We start from the raw sequence: 5,925 nt of genomic DNA, 5'->3' as shown, positions 1-5,925 counted from the left end.
TGTTCTCGTTCCAATAACAAGAAAGTGAGGAAACCCACATAAATATCCAAGCAAAATTAAATAATAAGCACAACCATAAGATTAATTATATAAAAATGCTTAGACCCAATATACATTATATTTTATTTTATTTTTTATAAGGAAAAATTATATAAAAAATGTAAGGCGCCTACACAAGTGGTATGCATAAGCACCAAAACTAGAAAAAGCACCAAAAAAAAAAAAAAAACACACACACACAACAATTTTTGCATAGCCAACTATTTTTTGTCCCAATTGTTTTTGATGATCCAAACGTTTTTGCCATACTTGCTTCAAAATCCTATTAGTAGCACCGTGTGATATAATGTTTTTTCTTCTGGATTCGGGTCTTGTATCGGACCCTCATAAATTGAACCCTATCACATGAGAATGAAAATCTTTTACAAAATAATAACCGACAAGTTGTTAGCATTACCAAAATTATAAAGCAAATACTACCATAAATCACTCTCCAAATAATTCAAATTATGGGCAAAGCTTCATAGTACCGTAAATAGGTCTTCTTTATTTCTTTCCATGATTGCTTCTTCATCTTTGTGATCCACACTTTCATATCCCCCACAAATATAAAATTTCTCATCTACAAGAATGAGAATTAGAATAAATAAAAAAGAAAAAAAAATGAGAATTTTTTTCTTTCTTCCTATACCTGCTCCAGTATCCTTTTTCTTCGCTTCCTTTTTCTACCTATAAGTTTGCAATAACGCCCCTCTTCTAAAATTGCTTCCTTCTTGATGTAGTCATGCAAAAACCTCAGCAGCAACTATTGCCCAACAAATATCTAAGACAAAAAAAATATAATTACTTCTTAAAAAACAATAATACAATTAAAATGCTATATTTTATTGTTTGCAAAAATTCAATAAAAAATTATGTCCTTTAATTTTTTTTTTTTTTTTTCCTTTTATGTTTAGTCTAAATCAAATTCACGAATTAGATTGATACCTTTTTAAGCAAAATCTGCTAAACCTCGAAAAACAAAGAACAAGACCAAAAAAATATCTATTAAAATGTCTTGTATTCCACATAAAAATTAACAATAACATACTAACAGAAAATATTGTACGTAAAAGTGTTGCATCACTTACTAGTTGTGTTTTTACGACCACGCAATTCGTAAAAATATTTGTTGACAATTTGAGTCATTATCAACATGATTCGTTTGCCATGGTCTTTGCCACAAGGAGTCTAAACTGGAATGTGTCGATCATAATACCATTTTCTGCCAAAATAAGTAGCATAGAAAATGTCACCTTCAATTCAAATTATGACTTATCCTAACATTTTAACAAAGATCTACAGTAATAGCGTCTATGCTGAAAACTTCGTATCTTGTGAGTTATTTCTCTCAAGAGTGGTACGAAGTACATCCCTAGGCCAATGTTGTTTTTGAATCGAAAACCATTGCTCAAAAGTCTATATGAAAAATAATTTTTAGTTGCATACTAAAAAAACAATAAAACAAAACAAGTATAGGAAAAACTTATACGTAAATTACGTAAAAGTCGGTGTTAACTCATTACTCAAGATTTCTTGTAGCTCCTGATCTGAAAAATCAGTGAGCGTTACAGGAAAAAATGAAATGGATTTAAATAGTTTTGGAATTCGGGAAACACGAGATTGCGCAGTAGAAGAAGATGCTTTTTTTTTTTTTTTTGGTTCCGGAGCCTGAAGGTAGAAAAAGAAGATGAGACAGTGAGCATCAGTGGCGGATCCAGGATCTTCACTCATGGGGGGCATTTTTTTATGAATACAAAAATAAAATTAATTAAAAATATTAAAATAATAGTTAAATATAAAAAAATGACAAGCTCTTATTTGTAGATATGCTATTCGGATTTGGTCTCTATCACTAGGATTATAATTGCACTTTTTTTTTTTTTTTTTTTTTTTTTTAAAAAAATTTCTGGGCAAACTTGCTAAATCTACTTCAACACTCATTTAAAATTTAATTTGAACTCAATAGAATCGTTGTTTTTATCTATAATATCAGATAACTACAATTATATATTTATATAATTAAAATATGAAACAAAAAGCCAAAAACTATATAAATTCATAAATAATTAAATATAAAAACAATTATCAAGAAGAAGCTGAATTAATAGCAATATAAAAATTAAAACAATCAATTGAAAAGAACAATTTAAATCTAAATCTAAAAATTTGATTCCATATTTACATGATTACATGCTTCAATTTTTTGTTGAAGTTATTATCAAGAATAGGCTGAATTACTAGCAATATAAATATTAAAATAATTCATTGTAAAGAATAATTTAAATCTAAATCTAAAAATTTAATTACATATTTACACACCTCAATTTGGTGAAAGTATATAAGAATATATTTCATACATACAATTAAAATATATAACAAAAATTATATATATTTATAAAAAAAATTAATTTAAAATAGAAATTTAAATATAAAAACTTAATCAATGTAAAAGTTGTCATAAAAATGTAAATTTACAAAATCAAAAGTTTCACAAATCAAAAGTTACTACTTCATCTCCATTTCTCTCCCCTTATAAGTCGTGCTTATTGGTTGAGAACTATACTTTAGGCTTTTTTTTTTTTTTTTCTTTTTTTTTCTTTTTAAGTTGTTTGTTTGCTTTATTTATTTATTTTTAGAGAAAAGGCTTTTGTTTTTAATCATTTTTTTCCTAATTAAACCAGCCGAGCCACTGGCCCATAATCCCATTGACGTTTTTTTTTCTTCTTTCCAAAGCCCACTTACTTGTAAACAAGAAAGAAGCTAAATTTTTTAACTGGTCCACAAAGAGTTCAAATAGCAAGGACATGATTGTCAATTTGCCTACAAACAGACCAAAGCTCACTTAGTAAAACGGTGTGTTTAATTAAAGGGCATGGTTGTCAATTTGCCATCATCTTCTTCCTCATTTCATCCTGTAACTGAAAGTCTGAAAACTACAGGCACAGCAGAAAAATTTCAACGTCCCAACACTGCATCAATCGTTTGCCCCGGATAACTGGGGCATAATCATGGCCGAAGGGGCTAAGATGGGGCATCATCATGGCTAAGGGGTATAAGAAATTTTTTTACCAAGGGGTAAGAAGAACTTTTAGGGGTCGAGAGGGGGCATATGCCCCCTCTCGACCCCCCTGGATCCGCCCCTGGTGAGCATGCGAGAGTAGTACGTCGAAACTGGACTATGTTGACCAACCCAACAATACAGTGAAATAATATAGCAGTGAAAACGAGATTTTTTATAAAATCTAAAGAGTATTATAGTTCTAGGAAACCTATAAGAGTGATATATGTTTTCATAAATGTGGGCTGAGGGTGAAAATAACTTACTCCCACATGGCATCTCTTCGATCACTGGGCCTCTAAAGATCAAATCCTGTGACAGGATAACGCAAACAAACAAATTAAAAATAACAAATTAAATATGAGAACAAATAACTGTGCAGTAAGCCGCAAATTTAACTAAATTGACATCAAAGTAAATTATTAGAAAATATAAATTCACTTTTAACAACGCATTTACATCACAAAACAATTCATACGGTTCTAAGTAAAAAAAAAAAAAAAAAAAAAGTTGACAAATAACCCTCACAAGAAAAGATACCTTAAGTACTCTCAATCCAACCAAAAACAATATTAAGATGTTCATACGAAAAAAAAAAAAAAAAAAAAAACAAAAAACCTTGTTATACAAGTGATGCTTGCAATATGTTTTCCTCGGAGACAGTGGAGGATTTTGAAGGAGTAGATCCTTCTGCATCCAACCTGCTAACCATGGAACTTCAGCTGATAAACATTTATCAGGCATTTTACTTGGATTTGCCATTTTTCCATCGGTGGGGATGTGTTTTATACAAGATGACAATAACTTTAACCCACAGTCAAAGGAAAAATTACAAATAAACCAATAAGGTGTTGAAATGACTTTCGCATGGACCATTTGTCGGGATGCATAAACGACGTCTTGGGAGAGCAATATATATATATATATATATTTACCGAATAGTCCAAATCCTAGCCATTTTACTGTTCACATGTAGTCTTCTTCTTCCATGAAACATCTTTCTGAGGCTAAATTTCAACGTCTTTGGGAGAGCAATTATTTTCACAGTTTTTTTTTTTACTGGATATATTTTTACCATTTGCAATGGTCCAACCCTAGCTATTTTCCACCTCATTTCCTTCTAACGCGCATAGTACATCATATCCCAACCACTCCCGACACGAGAATCTTCTGCCATTTCCATTCTCAATATAACGTGTCGTCTCCTTTTTTTTGTCCTTTTTTTTTTCTTCTTCTTTTTCATGAAACATCTCTTTTGAGTTTCTTGACTGGGCTTGGACGATTCTCACATGTGATGTGTGTGCAGGGAAATCGTTCACAACAGCGAGAGACAGTACAGCAAACCTTCCATATGATTGTTGACTTGGTAGGACTTATTCACCTATAATTAAAAAAAAAAAAAACATTAATGGTAATAGAGCATTCCAAAATAGATCGTGAAAAATGAAAATGCAATAAAACTTTTTCAATTTTTGTTACATGTCCAAAGTATGTTTATTTAAGGTTGTAAGAAATAAATTAACATTACAAGCCCACTAAATTTTGGGCCCAATAGCTAAAGATTGGTCCATGAAGATATTAACTAAATAACAAGGGCTATTAATTAATAAAAGAAGATATTAATTAGAAGAAGATATATACCAATTGAGACTAGAGTTAATCTTTTCGGCTTCCTAGAATCAGCCAAGCATCCACCAACTCTTAACGTGGCAAAGGCCACGTCATATTTAAAAAGAACAAAATAAAAAATAAAAAATAAAAAATTTCTTAGGTTAGAAAACGCTCTCTTCCCCATTTCGTCGCTGCCTCCCCCCTATTCATCTCTGTTTTCCTCTCTTCCCTCACACAAATCCCTCCCCCTCTCTCTTTCTCCTCTTTCCTCTTCTCTCTCCCCTCACTGACGGCCGGCCTCTGAAGACCACGAAGGTGAACCACCCACATCTTCGATGACAAGCTACATCGGTCAAAATCCCCAAATTTCAGTGACGACGAGCCAACCATTTGAACTGATATAGGGTTTCGGTCACCAAAAAGCAGGAAGTTGGACTATGGGGTTTTGAGGCATTAGAACTAAAGGTGATACCATCCTTAAAGGATTCACCTGCCACGCATAAATTTTAATTTTGAATCTAGAAACGAGTTGTGAGGCATTAGCAACTACCAGTCAACAAAAAGCCTACATGACCTAATTTTTTTATTTTTAAGTCACCATGTCAGCGTTGTTGGGATCAGCCACGTCAGTGTTGGTGGATGCTGGGTTGACTCTAGGGAGCCGGATAGCACGACTCTTGAGACTATATTGAAATAATAGAGTCTTATTCCAGTCTACAGGGAAATAGGACCCCAATTCCAAGTCAAGCTCCCAAGAATCCCAATTCAATTCCAATAAGAAGGTTCAAGTCTACTTCAACTCTCAAAGCCTATAAATAAGCCCCTGCATAGAGTACAAAATTACTCTCCCTATTATCTCAAAAATCACCTATTATCTCCGAAGAACTTGCAGTCTATCGTGAGAAAAACTGTTTGTGTTTCATGTATTGCTTTGTCAATGTTAAGCACCATCAACTAATTAAGCGTATTAGAACTTTAAAGTACATGGTTCAATAATCAAATAAATTTTATAATATTATTCAAAATATAATCTCAAAAGGTTTAAGAAAATTCACTCGTTAATGTTGGAATTGTCACATTGTTATTGTGAGATAAAAATATAATATCTAGTCATTACTCTTATAAAATATAATATCAATCGCCGATTTTTTAGCAATCTTGGCTAATGGGAGGGTATTAATCCTTACAAATGGTTACTTATCTTGTTCCTATGA

The 5,925-nt window shown here is 31.9% G+C and overlaps 1 long non-coding RNA gene across 3 annotated transcripts; it reads right to left on the bottom strand.

The window, feature by feature from the left end:
- Nucleotides 1-227: 227 nt before the first annotated feature.
- On the bottom strand, nucleotides 228-3,843 carry LOC132172570 (uncharacterized). Of its 3 annotated transcripts, XR_009439158.2 has the most exons (7): nucleotides 3,719-3,843; nucleotides 3,367-3,412; nucleotides 1,131-1,264; nucleotides 988-1,005; nucleotides 692-823; nucleotides 531-622; nucleotides 228-398 (listed from the first exon to the last, which is right to left on the bottom strand). It is a non-coding gene; the product is annotated as an uncharacterized LOC132172570 (long non-coding RNA). The 3 variants fall into 3 exon arrangements; XR_009439157.2 differs by having other exon boundaries at nucleotides 531-823; nucleotides 988-1,011; XR_009439156.2 differs by having other exon boundaries at nucleotides 531-823.
- Nucleotides 3,844-5,925: the final 2,082 nt, after the last annotated feature.

This window comes from Corylus avellana, chromosome 1 (assembly GCF_965113065.1).
Source record: "Corylus avellana chromosome 1, dhCorAvel1.hap1.2, whole genome shotgun sequence".
In the NCBI taxonomy this organism is placed as follows: Eukaryota; Viridiplantae; Streptophyta; class Magnoliopsida; order Fagales; family Betulaceae; genus Corylus; species Corylus avellana.
This window is presented reverse-complemented; position numbering and strand designations above follow the sequence as displayed.